The 12,095-nt window shown below is 50.3% G+C and overlaps 1 long non-coding RNA gene across 1 annotated transcript; it reads right to left on the reverse strand.

Moving 5' to 3' along the window:
• Positions 1–4,973: 4,973 nt before the first annotated feature.
• LOC140680506 (uncharacterized) lies at positions 4,974–10,097 on the reverse strand. The gene is made up of 3 exons (XR_012051869.1): positions 9,848–10,097; positions 5,650–5,703; positions 4,974–5,046 (listed from the first exon to the last, which is right to left on the reverse strand). It is a non-coding gene; the product is annotated as an uncharacterized lncRNA (long non-coding RNA).
• Positions 10,098–12,095: the final 1,998 nt, after the last annotated feature.

Genomic DNA, 12,095 nt, shown 5'->3' on the forward strand with positions numbered 1-12,095 from the left:
GGGGTGCCCAGCACATCCAGCCCTGCTGGCAGGGCCCAGCTCCCCGGGTTCGAGGGTGGGGAGGGAAGATGCTGGGGCCGCCTGCAGCTATTCCCTTCCCTGTGGTTGTGTTTGAAGCGCTTCCCTATCGCCCTTTTTTTTCTAAAAGCTTTGGCTTCCCCCCCATAGCCTCAACAGATGAAATCAAAGGGAAGTAGCTCGGCTTGGTGTAACCTGTTTTGATGGAGGAGATAAGCGGGGAACAAGTGTCTGACACAAACAAACAGACAGACAGGGGCAAGTCCCACCTCAGCGTTCTGTTCCATCAGATACCGAGGGCTTAGATAAACCACAAGAAGGGGGAGATCTCTGCCCCCGAGGCTGCAGGACCAGGGGCGACACTCTGGCACTGCCAAGCCCCCACAGTTCCCATCAAAAAATAAAATATAAAAAAAAAAAATCAGCGCGGAGCTCGCTGGCATGGCTTTCATCAGTTGGAAAAAAGATGAAAAGAGCCCCGAGCCAAGCAGAAAACTCGCTGCTCTTCCTTACCCCCCATGGAGGCTCGCCTGGGAGCCCAGCCCCGCTGCCAAGGTTTGGGATCACGCAGGGAAAAGGGGAAAAGGACCCTAAAAAATGAGGGATAATCCCTGCTCAGCCTGCCCCGCATCCCTGGGGTGATGGGGAAGGCAAACCGACCCTCATGGGGGCAACTGGTGTTCATTCCCCCCTCACAAACACAATTAAAACATTCAGATATGAAGTAAAAGGTGTATTAATATTCACAGTGCTGGGCAGTGAGAACCCTTAAAAATTATACTTTTTTAAATGATAGTTTGTCAAATGGCATCATCTCACTCTAAATGGTAGAACTAGGATCAAAAAACCACAAGTTTCTGGAGAATATATATTTTTAAAAGGCCCGAAACATTTACTGTGGAATTGGTGTGGATGAAAAGAAAAAACAACAAAAAAAAAGCACTGAGCTCTCCAAACCTCCTACGAAAGGCGAATGATTTTAACAATTTTCTCAAAAAAGAGAACCCCCCACAATTATTTCAAACATTTTCAAAGTAGAACAATGCTTCAAATTACCCTTTTTTTTTCCCCTTCTAAGCCTGGAGTTGGCGGGGATATGAAAGGATGAGATTATGCCTTTGCTACTGACACTTCCCATCAGATCTTTAGGCATCAGTTTTAGATCAAGGGCTTGTTTTACAAAAGCATTTTGGTACTTAATTCCCTCATTTTTCCTTTTTTTTTTTTTAAATTTTTTTTTCCAAGCTCTTAGAGCCAGCCCACATCTTTTGGTGATGAAAAACCTTGTGCTGCCTGCACCTAGGAGGAATTCTCGGTGTAATATTGTTAATTTGGTAAGAGACCTCTCCTTTGGGAGGGGGGAACGAGGTTCTTGGGGAACTTAATCCAGTAGGAAATGGGAAATTCAATTAATGAGTCATCAGAAAACACGCGGAGCCTTTTCCCACATGAAGCAGGTAACCAAAACACGCCGCTATTAGGAGCTGCAGTAAATATTCCTCCAACAATGCACAAAAACTTCCCGGGAAGCTCAGCACAAAGAGAGTTTTGTTGTTTATAAACAGAAAGGGCTGAAAGGAGCGGGGAAGGTTTGGGTGAAATCCCAGAGCTGCACATTGGGCAGGTGGGTGATGCCACCCCCTGAGTGTCCCCAAGATGGGGATCCCCCAAAGGACATCCCAACATTCGGCAGTGTCGACTTTCCCAAAAGAACCAAAAAATCAGTGGGACAGCAGCAGAAAAAAATTTAAAAATAAAAAAAGTCATTGTGACAGCCTCAGAAAAAAAAAAAAAAAGATTGGGATAGCCTCAGAAAAAAAATTAAAAAATAAAAATATCACCTCAGAAAAAAAAATCAAAGAATCAAAAAAAATCACCTACGGAAAAAAAAAAATATATCGCCGTGACAGGCTCAGAAAAATAAATTTTAAAATCTAAAAAATCACTGGGACAGCCTCAGGGAAAAAAAATCAAAAAATGATTGGGATAGCCTAAGAAAAAAAAGAAAAAAATAAAAAAAATCACTTCAGAAAAAAAAAAATCACCGGGACGGCCTCAGAAAAAAAAAAAAATCACTGGGATAGCCTCAGAAAAAAAATTTAAAAATCAAAAAATCACCAGGACAGCCTCAGAAAAAAATCAAAAAATGACCAGGATAGCCTCAGAAAAAAAATTTTAAAAAAAATGATTGGGATAGCCTCAGGAAAAAAAAAAGCAAAAAATCAAAAAAATCACCTCAGAAAAAGAAAAAAATTAAAATCAAAAAGTCAGTGGGACAGCCTCAGAAAAAAAAAATTTAAAAGCAAAAAAATCACAGGGACAGCCTATGAAAAAAATCAAAAAATCTCCATGACAGCTTCAGAAAAAAAAAAAAAATCATCACCAAAATAGACTCAGGAAAAAATTTAAAAAATAAAAAAAATCACCGGGACAGCCTCAGAAAAAAAATTAAAAATCACCTGGACAGCCTCAGCAAAAAAAAGCGATTTAAACAGGTTCTTTGTGCCGCTCTTTGCAAATGAAGGAGATTTACTTGTCCTGATTTCCCTGCTTGATTTGGAGGCTCTGAGAGCACAAAGCTGCCACGAATATTTTTTGTTATTTTCAAACAAATTGATTTCACTGTTCTGCTTTCTTTTCTCAATTACCACTAAAAAGAAGCGCTGCAGGTTGCAGCTAGTGACTGTCTGGGGTACTTAAACTGAAAAAAATCCCTGTATTTTATCCAACCAAAAAAACCCAAAAACCCATATTTTATCCAACCAAAAAAAAACAAACTCTGTATTTTATCCAACCAAAAAAAAAGAAAAGTATTTTATCCAACCAAATGTGCTGCCAACACCAGCCAGAGCCTCCCACTGCATTTAATAACAGCCAATACCAGAATTAAATCCTCATTTTCCTTAATCTTGATTAATCCTGCCACCCATCAATGAGCGCCAAATATTCCAGTTCTCAGTTTAAGGCCCTGTAAAGCTCTCGGGGTTTTTTGGAGGAGTTTGGGGAGTCTGGGATGTGTTTGGTGCTCGTTTATCCCAAATCCCAATTTTGAGGTGATTTGAGAGCCCTGAGCAGGAGCTGAGCTGGCCAAAGTCAATCGGAGTCCATGATGTGAATAGAACCAGATTTTATCTCTATTTTAGATTTTGTCAAATATCCCAGTTAACAGGCAAGAAGAGCACAGGGGATTTCTAAATCGAGGGGTGGGGTTAGTCCCTTTAAAACCTGGAGTTCTCTTGCTTACCCAAAATCTCTTTTTTCCCCTAAATGATCTCAAATTTTATAAGAGGAAAACCATCCCATGCAAGGTTTTCACCTGCTCTTACACATCCCCTTGGCCCAAGCTTAGGGCTCTTCATTCCTCAGAGAATATTTGATTCCTCTACGTTTTCTCCACCAGTTTTTGTTTCGAAAGGTGTTGATTTCTAAGCTACAGCACAGCTTTTAACAATCTCAATTTGCTGTACCTAGTGGGTGCTAAAATGATTTCTTCTTGTTGCTCATTTGCCTAAAAAGGGATGTGACCATGGCCCTTTGGGAAATTACAGGGCTCGTATTCAAATCTCACTTCAGGCAGCCCGAAAGCACAAACCTGATTTTTCGGGTGCCTGTTACACCTGGTGGTGGGCAAAGCTGGCAGAAATCAGCGCTCACGCCATCGCTGGCGTCTTCAAAGGATCACCCTGTGCCTCAGTTTCCCCCATCCAGGGAATTTGGGGGCTCCGTGGAGGAGCTGAGCCTGCACAAAGTCAGGTGTGAGGCAAAAAACCCCATCACGCCTCTCCATCTGCTTTTTCTGGAACTTCTGAACTGGATTTGATTATTCCCAAAGTCCCTCTCATTTTTCCCCCACCACACACAGAGAGCCCAAAAAAAAGCTGTTTTCCCTAAGGAAAAGCTCCTTGCACAAGGCCTGTGGATACAGAGCTAAGCTGGGTGCACCAGGACTGTTCCAAAGGCATTATTGCTGTGGCAGAGGTGGGAGCAAATTTCCACGTCAGACCCACTGAGGATATTGGGGAGGCACTCTGTGAGTGAATTTCTATATCAGAACCACTGAGGATATTGGGGAGGCACTCTGTGAGTGAATTTCTGTATCAAACCCACTGAGGATATTGGGGAGGTACTCTGTGAGTGAATTTCTATATCAAACTCACTGAGAATATTGGGCTGAGGACACTGGGGAGGCACTCTGTGAGCAAATTTCCACGTCAAACCCATTGAGGACATTGGGGAGGAACTCTGTGAGCAAATTTCCACGTCAAACCCACTGAGGACACTGGGGAGGCACTCTGTGAGTGAATTTCTATATCAGACCCACTGAGGACATTGGGGAGGCACTCTGTGAGAAAATTTCTATATCAGACCCACTGAGGACACTGGGGAGTCACTCTGTGAGCAAATTTCCATGTCAGACCCACTGAGGACATTGGGGAGGCACTCTGTGAGTGAATTTCTATATCAAACTCACTCAGAATATTGGGCTGAGGACATTGGGGAGGCACTCTGTGAGTGAATTTCTATATCAAACCCACTGAGGATATTGGGGAGGCACTCTGTGAGTGAATTTCCACGTCAGACCCACTGAGAATATTGGGCTGAAGACACTGGGGAAGCACTCTGTGAGTGAATTTCTATATCAGACCCACTGAGGAAGCACTCTGTGAGTGAATTTCTCTATCAAACCCACTGAGGACACTGGGGAGGCACTCCGGGATTTGCTGCTGTCACACAGGAGGGATCTTGCATTGCTAATCAAGATACCAACGCAATCCTAGCCCAGAGCACATTCCTGATCAACTCCCAGGCTGCAAGAGCAGCAACAGGAGCCCAGAAAAAGCACGGGGAGAAACTTCCAGCGCCCACATTCCCCCTTTTTTCTTTTTCTTTTTTTTTTTTTTCTCTTTTTCTTTTCTTTCCCCTCTCTCTCCTGCCCCTGCCACCCCAGACCCGCCTTACCTGGCTCCACCTGGTCAGGTTCGTGCCGGGTGTCTGTGGAATCTGCCGCATCTCCGCTCATCTTGATCTCTGGGAAAGGAGGCACAACTGATTTTAATAACAGGTCACAGTCCCAGGCAACAGGCACATGTGGCTTCCACTAAACAGCACAAATGAATGTGTGTAATTATAATAAACCATCAGACTTTCAAATTTCTGATTCCTCAACATCCAGGCGCTAGAATATTCATCAGCTCTGAGGATGCACTTTCCCTCCTGTTGCTCTTTGCAGCCCCCCTCACTCCTGTCCCCCCTCCCCAGTTTGCTGTGGGGTTTTCACCCTTCTCATCCCTCCTCACCCACGGGATCAAGGGGTGGATTCAGCAGCAGGAACTCCCCAGCCCTGCTCAGGCTTCCCAAACCTGCTGTGGTGCTCTGGCTGTGACAGCAGCCTCCCACACCTGCAGGGACAGGGATCCCTCCAGCTTCTCCCAAATCCTTCCCTTGGCCTTCAAGATGGCTCAAACCCAGCTTGTTTTTCCCACTGCCTCTCTCTGCACTTTATTTCTCCTCTTTTCTGTCACTCACAGGTGCCCACAGCCCTCAAAAGCCACCCAAGGTCTGCCTTGCCCCCAAGTCTTGTCCCCTGCATTGCCCCCCATCCTCACCCAGACCAAGAAATTTGTCATTTACCCTTGAAGTGATGACTGCCACCACACCCGGGGCCACTTTCTCCTTCGGGGACAGCTGCAAGAAAAGGTGGGAATGGTCAACTTCACACCTGGCTGCTCATCACCTCCTTAAAAGAGGCCAAGAACACAGAGGTGGGAGAAGGGGAGATATTTATCCAAATTCGGATGGACACCCCCCAGCTTCTCCTTTTCCACGGGAATTTTAACTGTTTCTAGACTCGTTTTGCGAGGGGGCAAAACCAAAAAAGGTAAAAAATGAGATAATTTTTTATTATTTGGGTGATTTGCATGTGCTGCCTGCAGCCAATCCCGGCCACAGACTCTTCCCATTTGCATCAGGGAATAACAACAGCGGGGAAGCTGGGCCAGTGTTTGCTGTGGTTTTGCCGGAGTAGGGAAGGCAGGTGGAAGCCACCTAAAAGCATCATGCAAACCCTTTTCCTCTTCCCCATATCCACCTTTTGTTATTCCCAAACGGATGAGAGCAGCCCCGTTGGATTTTTATTTTATTTCCCTCTTTTGCTCACACCAAAACAGGCAGGGCTTTGTGCATGTGCAGGTTTTCTTTCCCCGTATTCAAAGTCAGCCTCGTGTGCAAGCAGCAGATAATCTGCTTTTTTTGGCCAAGATTTCATAGCTTTGATCAAGTTGAAAGTCTGAAACTTTCTCCAGCAAATGAATAAAGGTAAAAAAAAAAAAAAAATCAGGATTTTATACCAGAGCACAGAAACTTTCACATACTTCAGAAACTTCCTTTCCTTAAATTATATTAAGGAGTGAGGTGGGGGGGGAAAGGAGGGAGAAAAGAGTTGTGGGATTTTTTTTCCCCCCTTCAAATAAACCCTCTGCAATTAAGACATGAACGTTTAGTGGGGCTTCTAAGCGTTTGTACTGCAGGAAGAGTAATTACCATCAGCTATAAACATCTTCTTGTCTTGTACCACTGCCAAGGGACCCTAACTTAGGCAATCTACAAAGCACAAAGTTTTGCTGGCTGCCAAAAAAGTATTAAAAAAAAAAAAAAAAAGGCAAGTTCTCATAAAATAGAGGAAGAAAAAAAAAATCTAAAAGCCTGCAGAAATGTGGTGCTTCCTTTGGTGAGAAAGCTTGTAAAAAAATAAAATTAGAGAAAGCAAATATCTAATTCCCAAGAGAGCGAGAGCTGGAGCAGTTCAGACAAGGCTGAGGAAGGACAGACAGAGAAGCAGAGCAAGAAAAGCTCTGTCCCCTCTGCAGGAGTGACCCCCAGATCCCTCTGCTGTTAAAAACTGGGATGGGTGGGGAGGGAAGGAGCAATTGCTGCTGCAACTTGATTGCATGTCACATGTTATCACCAGGTAAATCCCCTCCTCCTGCAGGAGATAAGGAGATGCCCTGGGATTCCCATGCACAGGAATTTTATTTGCAGTGAGATCCAAATCCCCCCTATAAATGTGCACGAGTTGTTACACTTTGAATCTCTTGAATTTTATTTTCAGCGAAATTCAGATCCCCCCCTATAAATGTGCACAAGTTGTTACACTTTGAATATCTTGAATTTTATTTTCAGCGAAATTCAGATCCTCCTTATAAATGTGCACAAGTTGTTACACTTTGAATCTCTTGAATTTTATTTTCAGCAAAATTCAGATCCCCCCTATAAATGTGCACAAGTTATCACAGTTTGCTTATTCTGTCGGGAAAAGAAAACTAAAATTAAGGAGGAAGAAAAGGAAAGCTCTGCCTGCTGATCTGAGGGGTTTAAGGTTTAGGACATGTTTTGTATTCCTATGGACAACAGTGCAGCAGCAGCAGCCTCCAAGGGATTCTTGGGAACGAGGAGCAGACACACAGAGCAATTAATTTCTAATCTAATTGCAGCCAACACCTTTTTATGGACACTCAAAACCCTTCCACTACAACCAGAGCGATGCAAACCCAGCTTTGACCCCTGCTCCATCCTCAAAAACACCTTCAGACAGAGCCAAGCTCCTTCCACACAGCTTTGCCAGCTTAGCAATACACACAGGATAATCAGGCTTGGGGAAAAAAACAATAAAATAAATAAATAAAACCTCTCTGGGAAAAATAACCCAGTTAGGACAGCCTAACTCTTAACCACAGCCCTATTAGGAGCCGCCACTGCGGCCTGGGCCATATTAAAAATGTGCTGCTCTGCCCCAGCTCCCAAACAGAGCAGGGGCAGGGGCAGGCTGGTGGTTCAGGCAGACCAAAGGAGCTCCAGGGATGGATCTGCATCTCTATTTTTGCCGAAACAAACGGTGTCAGCAAATAAAACCTTTCCCAAGCCCTCATTCCCCGTAGCTGTTGGGGCATGGGCGAAGGGTGAGCCAGCCCCGTGGCTTTCCAAGTGGAATCTGATGGTGGAGGAGGGCTGGGCTGGGAGCATCACCGGGAGTTTTCTGGGATTGAGGTGCCTGAGCCCCTCTGGAGGCTGCAGGGAGGTGAAATATCCAAAAAATGGCCCGGGAGGGTGGTGGCAGCCACCAGGGATGTGTCTCAGCAGAGAGGAGGGTGTGAGGAGCCTGGGCAGCCCTCCTGGGGGCTGTGGGCTGTGTCTTCTCCTAAAATCATTAAAGCTGGAAAAAAACCTCTTAAGATAAAAACTGGGGTGAAAGCTGAGCACAGCTCTGCAAGCAGCTTGTTACAGAGGGGCCTCAAAGCTGCTCAGGGACCCCAAAACTGAACTGCTTTTGTACAGGGGGGTGAAAAAGCCCCATCAGAGCTGTGCTGGGCTCCTTTCCCTGCAGAGGACTCCTTAAAGCTCCGGACTTGCTGATGATTTGGGGGAGTAGAAGCGCCTCACGCAGCCCCAGCTGCAAACCCAGCCCTGACAGAGGGCACAGATCGATGTGGGGAATCTCCCGTGAAGAAAGAGTCACCCACGAGTGGGTGGGTGGGTGGGTGGGTGGGTTGGAGCCTGTGGGGGACGCGGCCCTGAAAGACACCAACACCAGCACACCCAGAGCAGATGCTCCCAGCAGCCAAGACGGGCCAAGACCACGAGCTGCCCTCCTTGGCAGCCTCTCCTCGTGGCCAGGGCTCCCCAGCCCGCTCAGGCTGGCCACTGAGGCACCCCAGAGGTTGGGCACGGCCATGGAGAGAAGGCTTTGGTCATCTTTGTCACACTGTGACATCTCTGTCATCTCTGCGGCATCACTGTGGAGGGCTGCCAGCCCTGGGCACAGCCCCCTGGGTGTCCCCTGAGGAGCAGGACACCCACAGGGGTACCCCAGGGGATGAGCCTGGCACAAACTGATGGATGCATCCTCCCCTCCCCTCCAGCAGAGCGTTTTGTGCCGCACAAAGCCCAGGAGAAAAGCCACGAACGGGGCACGTGGCCCCTGAACCCCAAAATCCCACTGCCTGCCCAGGCAGGACGGGGCTGTGGGGGTCTGGCTGTGCCCACGCTACTCCAGTTCCAGCGTCACCCTTGCTCCTGTGCCCGGGGATGTGCTCCTGCCCCTGGCATCGAGCCCTGGCAGGGTGAGCTGGGGCTCAGCACAGCTCCGGGGGATTTGGTGGGGATGGCTCTGGCTCCCAGCTCGCTGCAGGGCAGGGGCTGCTCAGAGGGGATGTGCGAGAGCCTCTGATCAGAGCCCTGGAAGCAGCTCCTGAGTATCGCTGTTCATTCATTCCGGACTCAAGCCAGCCTCCCTCGGCTCCCTCCTCATTCATTTCTCCCTCCTTTTCCCTCTTTGTCATCAACTTTTCTCCTTTCAGCCCGTGTCCCATCTCTCTCTCGCACACCTCCCTCCACCCCTGCCGCATCCCTCCGTGGGTTTATCCCTTCTCCCTCCTCCCAGCTCTATCCCAGTGACGGGACGCACAGGTCAGGCACTAAATCCTCATTTTCCAGGCACCAAATTCCCATTTTCCAGGCACCAAATTCCCATTTTCCAGGCACCAAATTCCCATTTTCCAGGCACCAAATTCCCATTTTCCAGGCACCCCAGAGCCCTCAGCGCTGCTCCCTGACCCCGCTGGGGCTGGCAGCGCTGCTCCCACGTTGTGGGCACGGCTTGGCAGCCCCTAAACAGATCAGGGCATCATCTACCCCCGGCAGAAGGCGGGCACTTCACCGGGCACCCCAGCGGGGGAAGAGAGGAGGGAAAGGAGCGAGGAAAGGTCAGGGCAAGCAGAGCAAACCCATTTCCTGCCCGAGCCCACAGCTCCGCGCTGCGCTCCGTGCCCTTTACCTGCGTGCACGGACTCCAGGTTCACCATCCTGCCGGCGGGGGGAAATCCGCGGTGTGCCCAGCCTCCTGCCGTCAGCCCCAGGTTGCCAGGGGCTGCCAGTTTGCCCTCCCTCCTCTGCCACCCGCTGCCTCTCGAACCGGCCGTGGGTCCGCAGCCCAAGGGACCTAAAGCTCCATTGCCTGTTGCCATGCAGGGCCAGGTGAGCATGCGGCGCGCTGCCACGCCTCGCCCCACCTCCGGCTCCCTCGGGTGCCCTGACACCCAGCAGCCTGGCGTCAGGCCCATGCAAACGCTGCCATTTGCATATTAGTAACTCGGGAATGGATGAGTCCCTGCAGCGCTGCCAGCCTGCGGGGTGGGGTGGGAAGGAGGGCAGGAAGGAAGGGCCGAGCTCTGCCCGCCCTCGGCCGCGCTGGGGCAGCGCCCCGGAGCACCTGCCCAGAGCCCTTCTGCCCCAGAGCCCTGCTGTCCTAAATCCCTGCTGCCCCAGAGCCCTGCTATCCCAAATCCCTGCTGTCCCAGAGCCCTGCTATCCCAAATCCCTGCTGCCCCAGAGCCCTGCTATCCCAAATCCCTGCTGCCCCAGAGCCCTGCTATCCCAAATCCCTGCTGTCCCAGAGCCCTTCTGCCCCAGAGCCCTGCTATCCTAAACCCCTGCTATCCCAAATCCCTGCTGCCCCAGAGCCCTGCTATCCTAAATCCCTTCTGCCCCAAAGCCCTGCTGCCCCAGAGCCCTGCTATCCTAAATCCCTGCTGCCCCAAAGCCCTGCTGTCCCAGAGCCCTGCTATCCCAAACCCCTGCTGTCCCAAACCCCTGCTATCCCAAAGCCCTGCTGTCCCAAACCCCTGCTATCCCAAACCCCTGCTGTCCCAAACCCCTGCTATCCCAAACCCCTGCTATCCCAAACCCCTGCTGTCCCAAATCCCTGCTATCCCAAATCCCTGCTGTCTCCCCTTTCAGCCCTGAACACCCCCGGCTGGGCAGTGCCCCGAGGGAAGGTGTGCGAGTGAAGGAACAGAAATTTTGGGTCCCTCTGGTAACCCTCTGGCCTTGTGTCCTCTCAGGCTGGGCTGGACCTCAGTGCTGAGCCAAGCAGCATGAAAAGGAAGGTGAAAAGCATCAAAGAAGATGCATGAGAGAAAGCTGACCCATGGAGACCCTGCTCTCCTGCCATGTGCTCCATCTCTGTCCCCTGAGAGAGGAGAGGAGAGACAGCCAACCTCTTCCTCCTCATCCCTGCTGCTCCCAGCTGCAGGATTTACCAACTTCCAGGGAAGCCAGGCCAGGAAAAATCCCCTAAACGCTGGCTTCTTCTGCAGAAAGCAGCTCCGTGCTGGGACAGGCACCGAGCCAGGCAGCTGCTCCCTGTCCCTGCCATGTGCCACCCTGGTGACCCCAGCACCCCTGGGGACAGCGGTGTGACAGGGCTGCGAGCCCCGCTGAAAGCGTTAACGCTCAATTAGTAGCTGCCAGGTACGAGCTATCGCACATTCATCTCTCGCTGGGTAATTGGCGTTCCAGGGCTCTCGGCTTTCCCACAGGCCGCTCTCCCTCCCTGGAAAGACAGGTTTTCCCAAGGGATGGCTGGGCGGGCAGGATCCCCAACCTCGCCCCCAGCCCGGCCCGCAGCACGGTCAGGGAGGGAGGACATCCCCCGGACAGGGCGGAGGAGCTCGGCCAGACTCTAACGAGGAAAAACAGAGGGAAAGCTGCGGGTCACACTGATTTATTCCCAGGGCAGGGGACATTTCAGCCTCCGGGAAGCAGCGAGGTGGCACCAGCAGCGGGTGCTTGGCACAGCCCTGGAGCTCCTGGAGGGGCTGGACTCCTGCCACCCGTCCAGCCACCCCGAGCCCTGGGCGTTCCTGGGCAGCTGCCACCCTCCTTTCGAGTGTTTTTCTCTGGGTTTTCCCCACCGTGAAGCCTGACGTGATCGGGTGTCTTCACTGCGTCAAACAGGAATTTATTTGCTGGTGGCTCCCAGCCAGCTTGAAAGGCAGGCGACCACGGGAGCTCTGCTTCCCCCACATCAGAGCACCTTTTCTTCACCAGCCAGGAGTTTCTCATCTCTCCCTGCTCTTCCTGGCGCTTTTCCCGTGCTCCAGAGGCGATCAGGAGGGCGGCTGTGCCCGTGGCACCTCCGGCCGGACAGGAATCCCGGGCATCCTCCGGGCAGGGATGCTGTCCCTGGGCAGGGATGCTGTCCCTGGGCAGGGATGCTGTCCCTGGGCAGGGCACCAGTGCCC

The sequence above is a fragment of the Taeniopygia guttata genome, chromosome 24 (genome assembly GCF_048771995.1).
Source record: "Taeniopygia guttata chromosome 24, bTaeGut7.mat, whole genome shotgun sequence".
In the NCBI taxonomy this organism is placed as follows: Eukaryota; Metazoa; Chordata; class Aves; order Passeriformes; family Estrildidae; genus Taeniopygia; species Taeniopygia guttata.